We start from the raw sequence: 20894 nt of genomic DNA, 5'->3' as shown, positions 1-20894 counted from the left end.
CCATTATAAGCGTAGTGAGTGCTCCGTGTACGTATCTAAGTTAAAGAGCTGGAATGGCATACTGTTAGCTTAAAGCAAGAGGGCTGAAGAGAGAAAGAGGGAGGTAATGATCGACGTTTCATTAGAAGGCAAAGAATTTGCTCGCGCGCATGCTGTTCCTCACGGAGAAGAGAAATGAGGTTAAACGATTTCACAGTGAGGGGGAAGAAGGGTAAATAAAAATCAGTACAAAATGATCGAGTGAGCCTGTTAATCACCTTTACAGGTGAAACCAAAGCTCAGTCCAGTCCAGTCTTGTTTTTTTTTTTCGTAATGTCATGAAAGAAACGTTCTTAAGTTTTCGGGAGCACACACCAATTTCTGAGAAGTGTTGCAAGAATAAATCCGGCCTGCCGATGCTCTGAAGGGCAGGTCATACAACCTAAGATGCCACTTAGCAATATTGAGAGTGGCAAATCAAGTGTATTTAGCGCGTACGAGATCCCTACAAATCTCTATTCCATTATTCGATTTCTCACCGCCATGGGTTATGTAAGTGACTTTCTTCCAGCGCTCCAAGAAAACCTAGAACATCGAGTTTCTCCAGGATATTGCTACTGCCTACAGTATCTCCACCATGTTTGAACCTCTCATTTCAATTTAATTTTGCTAAATCTCCGATAATTGCGAAACGGCGTCCTCCACAGCGCGAATAACAAGATTCTTAATACTTTCTCTCAACGCCTTTCACTTCCCCACGCACCTTTAATATTGGCCCCACATCATATTTCAAGTGACCTGCATTGCAAACAACTTTGACTAAGCTAACCAAACAATGTTTCTTTAATTGACGTGTCGCTGCTACAACGGTCAACTTGTAGCGCCGGTTCTCTGTTCCATCAAGTCACAATAACACCTTCGCCTTCGCTCAAACAGAAAGACAAAAAAAAAGGAAAAGAAAAGTGCAGCGTCGATCTCAACGTTCATAAATGTCACTGGTCAGATGCGAGCGAAGCCTAGCTCTTGCACCGATGGCATCGCGCATGCATCGCTTGCGCAAACGAAAGAAAGCACGTTGTATCGTTCATGCAGCAAACACCTCAACAGGAATGCATCACTGCATGCGCCTCGAATAAAACAACTATTTTAATACACAATAAATATCCCTGCAAACACAATATACGCGTGGTATCCCGGCCAACAGATTAAAAAGAAACATAACCTCCGTGGTAACCACGCATATTCGAGCTGTATAGCACTCTGTGGCTATACATCTCGCGATATACGATCGGTGCACAGGTATCCAGGACGAGCATATTAACGGAGTCCTTTATATAGCGCCAATATATCGTCCCAGCCATCGACACACGGTGTTTTCGCTACATCGGCTGCCCCTAACGCGCTGGTCGTGGACAAGCGGCCGAACGAGGAAAAACAAACAGGCACACGCTGCGATGAAAAGTGAAATAGAAAGAAATAAAAAACGTAAGAAAGGCGTAGGTCGTTACACGCGGGAAAGGCTGCAGCAACCGCGCGGAGCGTGCAGGAAGGCGCAGAGCCAGCAAAAAAGCAAGCGCACCCCACTACCCCCCCCCCCCCCGTACCTTCACCCCCCCCCCCCCTCTTCTGCACCTTCCTTGTGCCCCCCTCCCCCGGTGGTGGCTCCTCTCGACCTGCAGCCCCGACCTGCTAAGTCGGCAGTATATGACCGAAGCCAACGCGTCGTTCCCGAGTATTCAGAGATGGAGTTAAGGATGGTGGCCTTTGATTGGTCCCGGAGCGCCCGGACCCTTGGCCACTTCACTCTATGCGACTCCTGTGTTGGTTTTTACTTTTTTCTTTCTCAATACCTCTTTCACCTGTCTCGCTTCTGCTTATTTTTGTCATTCACCTCTTCACGGCTACCTCGCCAACGCGTTTTCAGTATATCTGCAGGTCGTGCGTGTGTTGGCGGTAGACGTATCCCAGGCAGCGTCAACCACCACCACCAACCTCTCCACCACCGTTACCGTTCACCGCCACTGGTTTTTCCTTTCAGTCCGACCCAAAATAATCTCGAGCGCAAACATTCTTGCGGCTCGCTGTGAGCCATTTAGTGTTGCTCTAGGTGTTCGTGTAGTTGCAGCCTTCGGCTTGTTATTTATTACTTATTCTTTATTTAATTTTCACTGTCCACAGACGGCATGTGCTTGTCCTGCAATGCGCGTCGCACGTGAGATTGACTTAAGCCTGTCGCTGGGCACGACCGACTTCTTGTTCGCCACTGGAATTCCATTGAGTCGCCTCTTCCGAAATTCCTCAACGTCTTTCTGTTTCCCAGCTGTGAACACGCAATCTTTTTTTTTCGTTACTAAAGGAGAGTGAAATATACATAATGCAGCAAAGTGTAAGCAAGTGTAATATTGATAAGAACTTTATATTCACTCGAAGAATTGCCGCATGTGATGCTACGACCTTCACACTGAACTTTCACAGGTTGAGAAAGTTGCGATGCCTTAGCCATTTTCACGATGCTCTCACTTAAGCCTTAAACTTCACTTAAGCACCAATTCACACGTAAGCACCAAGTCACTTATTCACTTATGCTCTCACTTAAGCACCGATTCTCCCTTAAGCACGAATTCGCTTACTCACTTAAACTCGCACTTACGCACCAATTCGCTTGACGCGCGTCGCTCGCGTTCACGTGGTGAAACGTCACCGCAAAATTTTTCTTTTCATTCTTCCGTCGAAGCAAAAACCTTCGCTGAAAGTCAGCGGACAGTTTTTTTTTCCTGCACATATTTTCGTCACGTTTTTTGCCTCGCCAAACATGACACCACACCCGCGCGCGCAGTCAGTTTTCTTTTTGTTTAACCTTTAGCAGCATCGACGAAAAAACAAACAAACAAACAAACGGGAGATCTCGACAACAAAGATTACACAGACGATGTGATCGAGCCCGCGAAACACGCGAGCAGTACCTTTGAGTTTCCCGGATATTGAGCCTTATGCAGAAGATGCATGAACAACGACGAAACATCTGATCGAATCAGAAACCACGCTGGGTAAATGGGTCGATCGATGAACTTCGGCAAAGGAAAAAGAGACAACTTTCGTAGTACAATTGTGGCAAGCTGAAGTTCTAGATAAAGCTGTCCCACTTCTCTAAAAGCGACCACAAGTAGCGCCCTAAAGGGCTCCGCAGCCCTTAGTTCGATTGGTTGTACGAGCTGCAATAGAAAGCATAGTATAAGAGGGCCAATGACACGCGTTCGAAGAGGCCGGAGGCTACGCACGTAGGATACTTTTTATTTGTTTGTTTTTTTTTTTCGTTCCTTGTTGACTCAATTAGCTAAGAGAAAACTCCACGAGCATCGAGGTAGACTCTAAGACGACGCGAGCAAATATTTAGCATGCCGGAATGACAACTCATTCAGTATTCATCAAGCGGTGTCGCCGATGGTTGTCTCGACAATACGAATGCTCGCGACATGATTGTATACGGCATGGTTCTACATGGAAAAAAAAAATTGCAACGTGTCTGCGCGTGCGAACTGGTGAATGTTTGTTTCTTTTGCATTTGCTTGCGCGCGTGTTTGTACGGGCACAGGTTTATGAAGGCAGGGCGAATGCAAATTCGACTTGAGAAGACGTGTATCACGTCGCCGAAAACATTTCGCGGAACGCCAGTTTGTTTTGGTCCACTCTTGAGATACATTGATGATTTTTAAAAAAAAGAAGGAAATATTGTGCTTACACGCGTGCAGAATGTTTACTGACAGTGCGACGCCGAATGCAGAGATAATGCGTTTCGGCCTGTACGAACGAAAATCGAATGCAGCACCGATTCACGGGCGTCTTCTGCATCTTCCTCTTTCGAAAACCGCAGTTGCACGTTTCACTGTTGTCCCTAGAAAGTCTCTAAACTTTGTTAGCAAAGATATTAACATATGTAACGCACGCAGCAATGGTGAAATGGCGCTTGACACCTGTTGCATAGCGAGGTGGGCTTTTCGCCGGAAAACTAAGCAAGACAAAGGACTGTCAAAAGGTGCGGAACGCAGGGAAGGCACATCTCATTTGCATATAAATCCGTTTCGTGGCGGTCGCGTTCGCAGCGTGATCAGAAAAATGGAATTTAACTCGAACATTCGCGGCTTCGAACAAACGAATGAAAATCGAGCGCTCCGTACTTTGACTGTGGAGTTGTGAAGGCAGAGGCAACGTAAAAAAGTTTTGAAGATATAGCCGGTCTGTGGACTTCATGTTAGATACATTTAGTTTTAACTAAACATTTTTTTTTTGCGGGAATGGGTTTCGCATAACGTTCTAGATAAGAAAACTATATCATTCCAGAATGCCTTACCATCGCTGGCTGCGTGTGTACAAGTTTTCAGCCGTTTTCTTCTTGGGAAAGTAAATGTAAAGTGTGATGCCTTTCCTAGCAATCTTTATTGCGTTTGTTTTCCACAGTAATTCGTTTGCATTAGCCGGGTATGGCACATGTCATGGCTTCTAAACGCAGCAACTGTTCTTTTCTATTTAGTTTATAGTTCACTTAGGACAACCATTCCGTTTTTTGCTCTTCCTTGCGACTTCAACATGTACGGGGAAAAATAATAACAGAATATTCCCTGACTATGATCTTATCTCGTTTCTGTTTTTGTCGTTATACTGCCACTAAGGCTGTTGCGAAAGCTTTTCTTTACCAATTTCTAAGGCATCTGATATATTCAACTTTAGTCAAAAGAATTTATTACGATAACCGAGGATAAAAGCGAGAATTTCGTTATGCGCGAAGTTAGGTTGGACGTGTTTCTTATTGTACTGCGCCGTGCAAGCGAAACAGGTATGCGATGGTAACGAACTAACAGAGAAGGAAAGAACAGGGCTTTATAACAGCACCCAAAACAAATTACTCATGCGCGCGCTGCGTGCTTCATGTGTACGTTGTGCAGGTCTTGTTGCGAACGCGTGTGTCGTTTATTATCCGTATATGTATACGTACTGTTGACGTATGCACGTTCTCAACTATATGATTCATTAGTCTTACCTTAGATTCTGCGATACTGCAAGTTTAGTCCGAGATTCGCCAATCCAGAAAAAGCCTGCCTGACGAAACAGCTCAGACGCAGGCTTTCACGCGATGTTTTCTCAGTCTCCTGTTCTTAGTTTTTTTTTTTTTTTTAAACCGATCCATTTAACGTCGAAGCTTTATGACGCGCCCTTTTCTTTCACTCTGCAGTCTGAAATGCGACACCATATTTTGATAATCTTGTCTATAATCTTCACACATTAGGCCCCTTTACGTGTAACAAATTTTAACACGGGCTACCAAACCAAGAACTAACTTAGGATCGCTGTTCACTTTCATAACAGCACACAGAACATCTTGTGGTGGCGCGAATACACATCAGTGACGTGGTGTCGTTCCCTTCTTCCCTCCACATTTCTTTTTTGTTTTTGTTTATTAATCGAGATATTCACACTATGCGTTAATTTTTGTATCTTCGTGTAGTAGCGAGGGAAATGTGTTGTCCTTCGCAGCATTACCCGAGGAAGTTTCACAGGACTGTTCGACTGCATTCGTGGCCTCAGTGTTGTAATCGATCAAACACTTCCCACCTACTATCTTCGTGTCTTCTTTGAACGCCTGTGTCGTCACACTCATCACCTCCGTCATAAATGTAGCGGCGTGATATAGTCTACAGCACCCATCCAAAAGTGCCCCTCTCTTCGTACAGCCTAGTTTCTGTGGGCTTTCTCTTTTCCCCTGGCCTTTATCTTCATTTTCTCCTCTGCCTATCTTACATTAAGCTTGTCTCGGTGCGCCTGCTCTAAGATAACGACGAACAGAAATCTAAGACCCTTGAATCTGCAAACTAAAGCACAAACTTCGATTCATTAATTAAAAAATCCCACCATCCGCGGGAACACCTCCTGCTCACACAATCCGCAAGAGTAATGATTCTGACACATAAAGTACCTTGAGAGAAGAACGAAGCTATCACAACCGCCCTCCCATTATATGCACACACAGCCTACCCTGCAATCTCGGTATTGTTGTAGGGACAAATGACGGCTGTCTGTCTGCGGGTTCTCTCTCTGGCAGTCGACATATGCGCACCTTTGTTACTGTATGCAGTGAATGTTCCGGAACTTTTCTCCGTCATTGTTCCTCCCTGCCCCCCGGGAAGAGATGAATGCGCGCCGTACACGACTTGAACATTCCTTGCTGTCTACATGCGAAGGTGTTCTTGGAGTAGCCGCCGTCCGTGAGGGCTAACATCTTTTCACCCCATAGTTGGGGCGGGCCAACCAACAATGAGCCGGGAAATAATACATCGACTCGGGGAACAGCACGGGCTGTTTTGAAACGAAATAAACGAAACGCGGAAAATCGTGCTAAGAGAAGGGGGAGAAGTAATCAAGAAAAACGTGAAGGATGAGCTCTTACCCGACGCGGAATGTCTTAAGAACATCGTGTCGGAGCGAGCATTTCGTAGACGCTACGCTCTATATAGGAAGTCTCAGCTCGGTAATATTTAATAAATACACACATTCGAATGCCCATAAGCACCCCAAAATCGTAGCTTAAGCATGAGGCTTACATTTTTTTCAGAGCCAGGACTATATATAGTCCGCGTAACCATCTCATGATGTGTATTATTGCACAATAATGTAATAGCTGTTCATTTCAAGAACGTTTACAGAGAAGATAACAATATCTATCTATCTATCTATCTATCTATCTATCTATCTATCTATCTATCTATCTATCTATCTATCTATCTATCTATCTATCTATCTATCTATCTATCTATCTATCTATCTATCTATCTATCTATCTATCTATCTATCTATCTATCTATCTATCTATCTATCTATCTATCTATCTATCTATCTATCTATCTATCTATCTATCTATCTATCTATCTATCTATCTATCTACGCATTCGCCTAAGACTACCCGAAGGCGAAAGCTACCTTCTTTTTCCTCTCACTCGATGTGCTAATGCTCCCTCCCCCTTCCGAAAGTTTTCTGCCCCTAACTTGATTTTTCACTGCCTCCGGGATCGCAGGCATGGCAAGCTTTCTGCGCTTCAACTGGTTTTGCACTGCCTCCGGGATCGCAGGCATGTCAAGCTTTCTGCGCTTCAACTGGTTTTGCACTGCCTCCGGGATTGCCCACCTTTTACCAAGCGACGGTTTCATGTAGCGACGGCATCGAGTGATGTCATAGTGACGGCACAAATTTTGGTCTTCATGAAGTGATGACGTCATCACACGACGCTTTTCTGCTGCACTAGCGCTGACGACGCCAACGACGCCTACAGACTATTTTCGCGTTTAGTGAGGCGCCTATAAGGCTTTCGCTTAATATTGTCGCCCGTCCGTGCACCGATTCTATATAGTTTAAGTGATTTTAGGACACGTGCGTTGTAAGGTTAGTCAAGTGTGATTCCGTTAGCGATACTGTTAAGCCTCGTTGTCCTTTTGCCAACAACGACAACACTATTCGGTCGCCTCCATCGCCCGCCCGAGGGGAGCGCCTCTTACGATGGTTCGCACGCAGTAAAATGACCGACTCGGTACACACCACGGGACTTTATTCTTCACGGCTGCGTAGGCATTATAGGCTTTCAGCGTTCCCCGAGCGTAGTATACTGCGAGTAGCCACCCTGTGTGCAGGGTAGTAAACGTCGTTGAAGCGCGTGGTGAAGCCAAGCCTTTCTCACTGGAGGCTTTCGGAGGGCCTTTACACGGCTGCCCACACTAACGCGTGTTCTTAACGACGCTACTCGTCTTTTGTTCTTACAGCGGAGTCTCGGACTAATGCCGCCGCGCACTCTACCTGCAGACCGGAGCGGGAATGTGAATAAAAAAAAATGTTGCGATGGGTTGGAAGAGGAAGAGGAGAAGAATGATTGCGGGAGGCAGTGCGTGTGAATGGTGCCAAGTATCAGGCGTGTTTCGTGAGCGAGTGCCGGCGGTATATATAAGAAGGAAAGCGTAAATCTGGTACGCGCTGCGTTGCTTTCAAAGTAGGCGCTGCTACCGAATCTTTATTTAAAAGCTTGCGTTGCTTAATTTCCTATAGGATAAGAACGAAGAAAGGCGGGGCTAATGGCCGGTCAACTTTTTTTCCTGCCAAACGGTAGTGCTCGGTTCGTTCCTAAAATGGCGCCTGGTTTGGCGTCAGGAACACAAACTGGCCGTAATTAACTCTCCTACGCGATCAGTCGATAAATACTCGACGCGCGCTTGCACTCGGGTTAGCTCGTGCAGTGAGAAGGCACACGCGCCGACGGAATACGGTCAAGACAGCTCTCTATCAGAAAGCGTACGTTATCTTAACCATATATGGAGGTTCTTAAAGCTCCCGGACAATTGGACCGACGGACCAACCGACTACCAAACACCGACAGATCCGAACACACACACACACACACACACACACACACACACACACACACACACACACACACACACACACACACACACACACGCACGCACGCACGCACGCACGCACACACACACACGCACGCACGCACGCACGCACGCACGCACACGCACACACACACACACACACACGCACGCACGCACGCACACACACACACACACACACGCACACGCGCGCACACACACACACATACACACACACACACGTTTGGTTGGTAGTGGCGCTCGTCGTGTTGTGTCACTTCCCTGTTCTAATTTGCGCCTTTCCTTTCAAGACACACATGCATATGCGCGCGTATGTGCGTGTGACGTGAGCGCATTGCATATCGACGCCGAATAAACATAAACATTACCTGACAGCCAGATTTCAATTCTGTGCCTTTTCTGGGCAATGAAGGGAAAGCTACGGGGGCGGAGCGTCTGCACATGTACTGCTACGCGCAGTAGTCCGGTTTGGCGCGCGTCTCGTAACGCCGTGGAAAGTGATGGCTAGCGTTGCATTTCGACGCAAACGCTGCTCAGCGTCTATGGTACGGGTAAAAGACGCGACTTTTTCACGCACGCAAAAACGCCAAGTGACAACGTGTAAAGTAGAATAAATACATATATCTCGCTTGTGAGCGCTGCGTTCCGTCTCAAAAAGCTACATGTAGAAAATGAAGGAGCATTTTATATATCTCGCGCAGAAAATACGGACGCAATTGTGGGACTACATTCATTAGCTGTAGGATACGTGCATTGTGGCTCTGTAGCCTTCGCTTCATTGCCAAGAAAAGTTGTCCGCGAGCATACAAGCACTACACCAAAGGCGCATGCCTCATCAGGCGGAATTGGACACCCTTAGGAACCGCGTGCAAAAAAGTGCGCGCAAACACTTGGCACGTTTTTCACAATGCTGATGGTTTCTTGAAAACGCTTCGTGCAAGCTGCAGCGCAAAAGAGGTGCTCGGTGCATTTTCACAACACTGAGACTAAGTGCCGGCGTGTCGCCAGCCAATCGAATGTGGGCGTAAACGAGTACTTTACAAAAGTTTGTAAAGGACAATTACAGTGAAACCTAGGTGATACGATCACAGCTCATACGAATTTCGGGGTGATACGAATTTTTCGTTGGTCCCGGCCAAGGCCCATTAGCCTGCAATGCAATGGAGTACGGTTGTTGCGAACCAATTTTCACACAGTGACGTTTGATACGAACGTGTGCTACCGCACAGGTACGAAGAGGTGCTGTCCGTGTTGTCCCGGAAGATGCGCCAAGCACGTGCGAGCGCGGGAACGCAAACGTGGGCATGCGCGTCGCCCCGCCAAATTGTCAGAATCACGGTGTTAGAAAAAAATCACAGCATATCCACGGAGTGAATGATGATGAGTGGGCGAAGCTGCGGAGGTTCATCGGTAAACCGTGAATCTTCCGTGAATTCTGCCCAGTACATCATCACCGACGTGAAATCGGGCGCGTTTATACTAAAGGTTCGATGAGTTATGACGACTTGCAGCTCACTTTAATTTTACATGTACGCTGTGAATTTTCATTGTTTAGAAAACCATTGCTTTAGAAAACATCTGGCGTCTTTCGTTAAGCAGCTGGCGTCTTTTCGTTTTGCTTTAGAAATATCTGGCGTTCTTTCGTTTTGCTTTTACAAAACATCTGGCGTCTTTCGTTGGCTTATTTCATCAATCAACGGTGTTTTGAACAAAATTTTTATTGTTTAATCACGCACAGGAGAAATCTCACCAGGCACTACCTTGGAAGTAAACAATGGCTGCTAATGGGAACGAGAGACAGAAGAAGTCGGCTTTTAGCTAACACTTACACTTCTACTTCTACTAACGTTTCCTACTGGAACATGCCAATGGCTGCTAATGGGGAATGAGAGACAGAAGAATTCGGCTTTTAGTTAACGCGCACGCTGCGAATTTTTTATTGTTCAACAACGCACAGGAAAAATCTCCCACCGGCACCACCTTGGAGGTCAAAGCGTAAGACTGGTTACGCACTACGACTACTACGACTACGACTACGAGGGACGAACGGGTGCCGCCTTAAGGAGCTTCGCCCCTAAAAACACCTTTCTTACGGTCAGAATAAACCTTCAGAGACACGTCACGGCCTCCGAGATTGTGTGCGCGAATCTTTGAAGCTCTTAAGTGCCTCCGTGTGCCTTCGCGTTTAGATTACAGAGGATATTAGCGCCATGCTTCTTTTTCTAACGCGTCGACGCGGGCTCCTGTCGTTGTACTGTGTTCACACGTGCATGCCTCGTGCATCAGACATCCTATGAAAGGTAGACGAGGGACGAAGGAAGACCAGGACGGTCTTTGCGAAGGAGTCACGCCTCACAGTGTGAACATGTGCGACCGTTGAGGTCGCACGTGTGCGGCCATGGCCGTAAATATCGCAAGAACATCCCCAACACCTCCACGATAACAAAATCATAACACAAGACCGTGGTTCTGTAATTTTGTGGCCTTGATCCATCGCGTCAAAGCTCTTCTTTCATTACTTTTACTGCAGTACTCCGGTGTCATGCAAAAAAAAAAACATACTAAAATTTCAAAGGGGCTACTGCTGTCGCGGGTCACAACGCACCTGGTTCATTAATTAAATACGCGCGTACGGGCCATATATTTATGAGTGCTGGTATGATTGCCGACATCTAAAAACTTAACTGACAATCATTCAGGGTTCTTGCGGACGTTGCTGCGGCCCTGAAAAACAATAAATGAAAATGTACGCCAGCTTTCTTTTGTCGCATGCTAATTTTTCATGCTTTCTGCTGATACGAATTTCGGATGATACGAATATTTTTGGTGGTCCCGTGAGATTCGTATCACCGAGGTTTCACTGTAATACGCATTGAATGTGGCAAACATTGATACGCGTATTCGGTTCTAACTTTTATTTTCCGTGCTTTCGCTAACGCATCCTCGTGAATATATCCAAAAGGTGTTACGTGGTCTTAATTACTGCCTGTCTATCTGTACGTCCGTTCGTTTTTATACATTTATATATATATCTTCCTGATTATCTCCTCTCTATTTCTTTTGTGGCATCGGGATATATTTCAAAGAATGCTAATGTTCCCGGTGATACAAAGAAGAAAATATGGTTGGCGAATTTATGAGAACCAGAGGGCGTGGCATTGCGTACGTACATTCGCTTATCAACTCGTTGGGCGAGATGGAATCGCCGCCTTCCACAGTGCTACGGCAAGAACGGGAAGCGCCGCCGTGACCGAACGACGCCACCTTCAGGCCCTCTTAATTTAACTCCAGCGAAATTCAAGGACCGCGCGCGTTATTACCAAACCCTGCTTTTTTTCTAGCGTCACTGCAGGTCGCTGAAAAATTCGCGGGTGTCCGCAATAAAGGCCCGCACTTCTTCACTCTGGGCGAGGAACGCGCCGCGTGGCAGCAAACGCACGCAGGCAGGCTCCTCTGGAGCGGCTCGTGTCCAGCTTTTGCGACGAGAGCTGTGACGTCTCGCTCGCCGTGACAGAGTATGCGAAAGCTGAAAGCAGGCCGTCGCCCCCGCCTCCTGAGCAGCTGAGGCCAGTCACCGCGGGTGCAGTCACCGATGCGTTTCAGCAGGAGAGAAAGAAAGGTGCGGTAGTGTTTTACACTTGCACAGCGGAATCTTCGTGCACGTGTCTAGTGTTTTGCGGTTAATATATAACGCGCGTCTCAGTTTATGGATACCCATCCCGTGTGAAAGCGCTTATTCTTCGCGTTGTTATGCCTTTATTTGACACAAGTGGCAGTAAACTCTGTGGAAACAGCGCGAACGTCACGCACAAAGGCGCGGTAAGGAGCAGAGAAGATGTCTCCCGGTATTCGCGTGTTTAAGCCGTTATTTCCCTTGTATGTTGAACGTGTACAAAGAGATGAGAATTCGTGAACACGGGGCGTCGCTGCAGCCGACGTTTCTTCAAAGGTGCAACCGTCAAGGCTGCGGTTGCAGCCTTGAAGGTAAGTCTGTTTGTCGAAACGTCGGCTCCAGCGACACCCCGCGTTCACGAATTCTCATCTTTTCAAGCTTCCACCTTCCTCTGAAATTGTGCCTTTCTTAGTTTCGACGTTTACAAAGTTGGTTAAGCTTGAAGACTACTAACAACAGTCCTCGACTCAAGTTAGTGGCGGGAAGGTAGGAGGGTTGATTGATTGCATATGAAGGCAGCTGCAGCCTCATCATATTCTGCTCTGTAATCAGGGTTTAAATTAAAGGGTTCCCGGCTTCTCCATCAATATTCAAAGGGAGGGGGGGGGTGTTGCAGGCTCCCATCGCAATGTTATCAGGAATACATACATACATACATACATACATACATACATACATACATACATACATACATACATACATACATACATACATACATACATACATACATACATACATACATACATACATACATACATACATACATACATAGATACATACATACATACATACATACATACATACATACATACATACATACATACATACATACATACATACATACATACATACATACATACATACATACATACATACATACAAAACAGGTCACGTGGGCGGGAGACCTCTCTTGACTCTCTCTGCCTCTTTTCATACGGACGGTTTCGGAGTATCCATAAAGGTATTCACGTGACATCATCCGCAAGGGGCGCTGGCGTGGCAGTCGCCATACTCGTGGTGTCGCGCGCGAACGTCACCGTCGGACTACAACCAAAGTCCTCGGCAGCTCGTGTTATGTTGATATTTTTTCTAAGAAAACGGCTTAGTGAGGTGCAGCGCCGCCAAACATCAAGCTGTCATATGCCGGATCGCTGAACGACCACGGCTGTGGAGGCGCACTCGCTGGCGCCGCCTGGCGAAAAGAGCTCAGTGACTACCTTCTATAGGGACGATTGAAGCCCTGGTTGTAATGAATCATGGCACGTGAATTGGCACTGTGGAGGTAAGCATCGTCGGAGAGTTCGGCAGACTCAGTGAACCATACTGACACAGCCGCTCTTCCGGCCACGAGCTCTCTCTGCCAGATATTCTAGAACTTCTATATACGACGCTCCCTTCCATTGTTGGTAACCACGTAGATTTCTTTTTTCGCCGTCGCTTCTTGCTTGGATGCAACAATAAGAAACCATCCTCTCACCGCACTGCCGAATTTCAACGGAAAGTGTCACTTGTGGTTGTCCTTTTTTTCTAAATCCCCGTTCATTTTCTTGTTTCCGTCCTTTTTTTCCTTTCTCATCTTTATCTGTACATTTTATTTTTTACTTCACTACCTACACCCCACTAACGGACGGGCCTTTTCTGAGCGACTTCTCAGTGTGATTTGGTTTTCACAGCCTGTATTTTCTTTTAAAAGAACCTAGTATGTATTTCTAACAACAGCGCCTGCTTTTTAACGAATCGCACATTTCGTGATCTATTTTTGAAGGAAACAACTGCGCGCGACAGAAGGGGTCGCTTGTTGAGTTATGTCTAGTTTAACACTTGCAGGTTACTGATATCATCAATCAGTCAGTCGTAAATTGAACCATGAACCTTTACCAGCTCGCCCAGTACACCACTTTAATTCAGTTCAACGTAAATTAGCAACGTGTTAATGGCCTATACCATCGTGTATAAAGTCAAAGGTTATCGCACTGCAAGGTACCTCGTTTTCGTGAAGGCAATCAAAACGTTATGTCAGCATTCAGATTCCCGTCGATATGCCTTTGTTTGTTCGGCGCTTCCCACATGATGCTTCCCACGTGTCCTTTCAGCCCCCCCCCCCCCCACACACACACACCTGCCGATCTCGCTGATATGTTTAACATCTGGGGTCGCGCAATATATATATATATATATATATATATATATATATATATATATATATATATATATATATATATATATATATATATATATATATATATATATATTCTGATTACAGATAAGTCTGAACAACGTTGAAGCTTATCGGCTTTGAAACGACCTTACGCCACACATTTCCGACGGAAACTAAGAACTTCATTAGCCGCGCATGCGCGATGCGTGGCAGAACCTGTGACAGGGTTTGCACAACTTCTCTAGCTTTTGAAATATGTACGCCCGAACCGAGACGCTGCTGCAGCTTCATATGGGCGCCATACTCATGCAGCCAGGCACATCTGACAAGAGGAAGATGAAAAAAAAAGTCGCTCATTTATTTGCCGGCTTGGGTGTGCGGGCTTGAATGGCCCATTCCACCGACTTGCTTGCACACACCTGCGGTACTGTGGCGAGCTATGCAAGCGAAAAGCATCGATGAGCGCTTATTGTAGCCCTCGCCATATTACGAATGTCCCCCTTACTTTTAGACCAGTAATTCGGGGTTCTGAACAGACGAACAGAAACAGGGCTCAGCGCCAAATTGGTTCTGCGTAGAAAATGGCGTTACGCAGGCTGGTGACACAGCCTGCACTCAAGTGAATAAAAATTTACCGTGCAGAAAAGCTAAAAAAATGTTGTCGCAGAAGCTTCCTGCGTGACAAAGCTTCAGTAATACACCCTTTATTTCGTGCACTTGTACTTTACATTTTATTCGATGTGCCTCGAAGGTATGTTTTCCCTATCAGCTTCCTACGTACCTTTGACAGGCACCTACGCATTCTTACGAAGTTATCTAAGAAATATCGCTTATGTACACGCTGATGGCCCCTGACCTCTCTGCAAATGCCAGTTTTAATATCGAAATTCGCGTTTCTTTTATCTTATTAGGGCGGACCGTTATCTACAAACTTTTCTTCTACTTCCCCCCTTCCTTGTTTTCCCCCATCAAAGAGCTGGCTTCATCAAGAAAGTAGTCAATATCACCGTGTGCTCCGTGAAACAAGTTTTTACTGTAACAGCGTGCACATCTACGTATTTATGTACTAATGGCGTGCTGAAAAGGTTTGCTATATAGATATGTGATAAGTATGACACGTTTTAAAAGCGCCATGCCCTGTGGTGTCACGCCGTCAACTTTGTAAGACAAGAAATGTCCAAGGCAAACTGTGTTACCGCTTTTTGCGCATGTGCGCTTTGAGTGCTCCTCAACGCACGCTTAGCGTAACTATACTTTGGCGTGTATCGTAATTGGCCCTTTGCAGCGGCTTCATATAAGGGTAATTCCACGCCCACAATCCCGACCTTGGCCCTCGAACACCTGAGATTTGATTGAAAAACAGAAAAAGAAGACTGTCTGTCTAAAGAAGCAAGTCTTCCGTCAAAACACTTTTTTTTTCAAAAAAGCTTTTTCAGTACCCCGAGCCGCATATGAAGTTTACCGGAAAGTTCGAAACTGTAGCTCGTAAAACGCGTTGTCAAAAATGTGTTCTCACTAAACTGGGTTAGGGAAAACTTTTCCCTATAGAACGATTGTATGATTTTCACTTGAGATAAGTTTCATGGACTTTTACGCTTTCATTAGTTTATTATACTGCCTTAAATAGGGATAATATGGTCCTCATCGGAGACTTTTTATAGAAAGATGCTATTCAGTGAAATGCGATATTCTATTTTTACTGATTGTCAGCAAGTTTTCCCGTAGGCATAAAATAGTCTGAGACCTATATAGTGCGAAATAATGTGTACAGCTGGCGACAAATTTGCGTAAAAGTTAATTTTTGCACATGTTTTGTCGTAAATTTTACATTCAGGTGTTTCTTGTAAAAGTATGTGAAATGCGCACTTACTAGGCAATCTTAATTGTATACCGGCTGAACAAGTTTTGTAAAATTAATTTCTGTTTTAAGCGAGAAAAATATTCTTGAATTTGTGTGCTTGCACGTGCTTAGCCTTCGCAGGAACGCGTCTTAGCGATACGTACAACCTGCGCAGGCGCAAGGTTTGCCGCAGCAAGCAAGAAACATTCCAGACAGCATAACCAGCTTTTCAGAATACTCAGCGTCATAATCATTTTGAACAATGCCTACTCAAATGGACTATACATATGCTAAAGAGATTCAAGTTTCACGACCTCTGGAGACCTCGCTGCCGCTTGTGGCCGGCTGTACGCTCGTTTTCTGAAGCGTGGGTTCCCGCTTTTAACGGAATAAAACAAAAGCTGGGCTTCGGAACGAAAGGAAAATACTGGAGTTTCAGCGCCATAACACGGATGACGTTAGTGTAATTGCACTCTTTGTACTCCAGATTCACTGACTTGGTCGACTTCTCACGTTTGAGCCGAGCCGACTCCAAGTGTTCCGCAAGTGGAATTATCGATAAAGCGTGCGCAAACCTGTGTTTCTAATGTTTTAGTTTAGGCAGGTGTTTGAGAATGTATCTCGGCTAGCAAAGCAATGACCCCTTTTGATCCTTTTTTTTTTTTGTAGTTCCCAGACAGCCGCGAGCGAAAGTGAATTCATACGCCAGATCTAACCAAAACTCACCTTAGCCTCTTGCATATTCAGATGAGGAACCGTCTCCGAAAAAGGTATTTCAGGTACAGCCGCACTCAGCCGTTATCGGGGCAATATTTATGAAGTCTACCCTTTTCGATATCTGGTTGAGGCGTTTCTCTGCCTCGGCTATGAATACGTACAGCAGCTTCTGTAAGCCGTTATGCTTTGGCTACGAGTGAAAATCTCCTGAGCGTATCGGGGTTGTTTCGCTTCGAGGTTCTGGTCGATATTATAGCGCGTAACTTTAACCCCAGCAGGAGAAATTTTTCTGCAACGCAACCCTAAAAAAGCTCAGCTATATGTATTTCTAGGATAAAATTTACGCTTAACGAGTAAGATGATATATTTGACGCCAGAGTGGGTGCTTGCTATGCTAGTTTTCGACATGGCAATTATTCGGTTCTTCGTACAGGTGTATACATGACGAGTGTAAGCAAGGTAAAAGCGAATGACGCAATTATCCGTGACCAAGTGGTACCGAACCATACTGTACAGATTTATGCGCTGTGATGTCCATAATAAACGGCACTCGCACTACACCAACTGCATCTTCCTGAGAAAATTTTTGTTCATCACCTTACAAAAATTTTACGATCACACGCTAACAAAAGTCCACGCTTCTTTTAAAAGTGTTTATTTTTTATTTTCTTACTGCCGTAAGTAGTTCCCAAGAACACAATCGCTCCAAGAACACCACCTTAAGACAACCGGTGATGCGGTCAACGCGGATGAATTTCTTCAAGGCGAACCACTCATTATTGGTAATGCGTTTCCGACGTTATCCATTGCTATCTTCACACCGTATTGTTGCTTGAAGTAATGTTGTCGTTGATTAACAAGGAGAAAATACATTTCTTCGTAGTATTCACAATCACGAACGTGAAGCTTGCGTCTAAAAGAGACTGTTTTAGTTTCCTGCATTGTGTACTCCAATACTACAGAACGACTAAAAACTCGCTCTTCCTGCGGAAGCTGCGCACTGAGGTGCTGCAAGGTGGTTAGAAGCACATCAGAATTCCTAACGCAGTGAAAACATAATTGTTTTGTTTCATTATATATCCAAAACAAGGGCTGCAACCTCACCGCAGTGGCACCGCACAGTGCCTCCGGAAACTGATTGGACGGCGATTGTTTCGTGCAATGCCCGTTATTTTCTGAGCAAAATTTACTGAGCAACCTACGAAAATGTAGCGCAGCGTTCTGTTTTGTTAGCTGCAAAATATTCCATCTCAATTCGCCTGTTTCCGGGCGACGCAGGGAAAGACCCGCTCCGTCTCGTTCGATGCGGGTTTATTTCGTCAGCAATTCATCAAGAAAAGAAATCAAAGCAAGGACACGCCGTTAGAGAGCGGACGCGTGGCATGCAATGGCTGTAAGTGCGGGCCAAACGGGGTTGTCTTCGTGCGAAACACGCCTATTTCGCTAACGAACGAGAATACGTTTCGAGGCCTATGCCGCATGCATACAGTATAACTTTGTGCATGTTGTTTCATTCGTGACTGTCTGTGGCTTAGCTTTCGTGAAGCTAAGTGATGTTCGAACAGTAATGTTTCCTTTACTTATTATTCGTTCCATCTGTTTATCACTCTAAAAAGCACTGGCAAGCGCGGGGCTCATTAGGCAAATCGCTGCGCTACACCAGCGCCGTCTAACCGCGAAGAAACCTGATTACGGCGTCTGTGTAGGTTGTATACACGGAGCACGATATCACCACAACGCTGAGAAGGGACAGGCCACGCGCCCGCCGACAATTACTGGAATCACTCACGGTCTCGTTGGCGGAGCTGGTCGCTGGCGCCAAGCCTCGCATGCGCAGTTCCTGCGACTGTCCTGTTTGCCAGGGCGCGTTTTCGAGGTTCGGAGCATGTGGGGCGAAGGATACAAGAAAGGCAGGGAGGGAGGTTAACAGGGGCTGAGCTCGATTGGCTACCCTACTCTGGGGAAGGGGGTAGGGAAAGAATGTATATGGGTGGCACCAAATCCGGCCTTTGTGTCGTGACTGCAGGGTGCCTGGTTTGACGAAATGTTTGTGTACCCGATGCACGGTTCGATCTTTTCAGCGCTGCGTGGGCATTTGTGAGGTCATGCACTCCGCACTTATTATAACAATGTCAAAACGGATGTGTCTGTTTACGCGCAGAGTTGATTCGTTCTGTCACGAAAATCAAGACTAAACAGTAATGACCAAACGAGACAGAGTTCGGGGAAAGATGGAGGCTTGAAGAGATGAAAAAAAAAAAAATCCTTAAACAGGGAACGTCCCTGAAGCCAACGTCTCGACAAGTGATCTTGTCTTCGTCAAGCAGCTCCCTTGAGAAAGACAGCTCCACTTGTCGAAACTGGCATCAGGGACATTCCCTGTTCAAGGGTTTTTCTTTCAGCAGTAATGGCCAGCTACTTTTGGTCACACAGTGGCAAAACAAACTTATCGAGGAAATGTGCGTTGGCTGCGTATGTTACAGTCTCGTGGCCCTTTGTGCGCACTTTGAGTGGACGCTCGTAACACATCGCAAAATTGGTAAAACAAGTTTCCATCATCACTTTTCTGTTACAACGTGCAAAAAGCCATGCCCACTGCTCTTCATATTTCAAACTTAGTATGGCACTTTACTGCTGTAAGCTATACAGGCATTGGATATACATCAGAAAACTGCCATCATGATAGAGTGTTGAAGAACGCTTTTCTGAGGTGATAAACAAGTTCCCGGGTTCACCGAGTAGCGTGTCGGAAACCTCGTTCTAATCTTTGAACGACCAGCGTTTATCAGAAAAATGCTTTCTCCACTGCAGACTTCGTTCGTCCAAAATGCTCAGTTGCCGCTTCTTCACATTCAAGAGCTAAGCTCACAGGTGGTTTCGAAGCCACGATGTTATCCCGGTTTCCATTTCTTACGCACATCTCTGCGACTGCAGTCGCTATTTTCTCGTTCATCAATGTATCTTGATGCGTGCGCGCTCTAAAGAAAGCCTGGACACGGTCGCCCCATGAAAGGCGAAGACCTCACTTTTATCCTGCTTCTTAATGCATGCACTGAGAAAAGAAAAAAAAAAGAGTCCTTTGGCTCTTTTTTTCCACGTATACAACTCTCTTTTTGGAGAGTTGTGGGACGCACGACTACCTGAAAGAATGTTAACGTGTCGCTTTAAAGAGAGTTATACATGTGAAAGTTATATATGTGGCAAAATAAGAGCAGAAGGACTCTCTATATATATATATATATCTTTTTAAGAGTCTAGGGCAGGTGCGAACAGGTTCACCTTCGCGCCCACCACGGAAGGCTGGCCGTCTTGCCCTCCAGAGCTATAAAGCAATGTTTAATATGAACAGAAGCCTGTTTATCAACTAAAAAATACACAAAAAGAAGAGAAAATGAAGCATTACTCGTGCTCACCTGGCGCTTACTTAGCGTAGATCGCTCACATTGGTCATATTACAGACGCTGGAAGCCAGCTTTTCCACGACAGTTGATCGTGATGGGGGCGAATGAAACCGAAAACACGTATTCACATACACAGGCGCACTACAGACATGCGTAGAAACATCAAGTACCGATAGAAGTCGAGATAAGAAACAGAAATAAGCGCGCGGATTCGTGAAATGAAGGAAGCTGAAAGAAAGTGCGCCGATAGGAAAGAAGGCAACCGATGGGTTCCCACCAATTCGCGAAAACGGCAAAGGCGCGCGCGCCGCTCGCAAACAGAGGGTAATTAAAAGCCGCTCGGACGCATAGAAATTGACGAGGAAAGGAGTCCAAACAAGGAGAGGGCGATGCGCGAAGGAGCTATAGGTCCGCGTCGAGATTGAATCCTTTCACGAAACACGGCGCTGGATAAAACAGAACTAAACTAAGGAATGAAAGGCCCGCGCTGCGATCAGCTCGTTCTGCAGCCGAGTCGAACGCCGCATCGGCAGCCGCGGCAGAGGCCCGCGGAGAACCGCTGCAGTCGGTAGTATCCCCCACACGAAGCGTTGGGAATACCTGCGGAAAATTTCTTTCTTCTTCGACGTAGGGGGCTGCACCTGGCGGCCGGCTGTACACCGGGCTGCAGTATCGTCGCGCGAACGATTTGTCGAG

General features: G+C 45.9%; 1 protein-coding gene across 2 annotated transcripts in view; it reads left to right on the top strand.

The window, feature by feature from the left end:
* The window catches only part of LOC119382691 (uncharacterized), a 78831-nt gene that overhangs the window by 20681 nt on the left and 37256 nt on the right, over nt 1-20894 (top strand). Inside the window, exon 1 of one of the 2 annotated variants that reach the window (XM_037650503.2) lies at nt 13253-13364. The exons of the other annotated variant lie outside the window; for it this stretch is intronic. The gene's annotated coding sequence lies outside the window, so the exon portion shown is untranslated. Of the gene's footprint in view, nt 1-13252; nt 13365-20894 lie in introns of those variants that run through there. 2 annotated transcript variants of the gene reach the window in all.

Source organism: Rhipicephalus sanguineus, chromosome 2 (genome assembly GCF_013339695.2).
Source record: "Rhipicephalus sanguineus isolate Rsan-2018 chromosome 2, BIME_Rsan_1.4, whole genome shotgun sequence".
In the NCBI taxonomy this organism is placed as follows: domain Eukaryota; kingdom Metazoa; phylum Arthropoda; class Arachnida; order Ixodida; family Ixodidae; genus Rhipicephalus; species Rhipicephalus sanguineus.
This window is presented reverse-complemented; position numbering and strand designations above follow the sequence as displayed.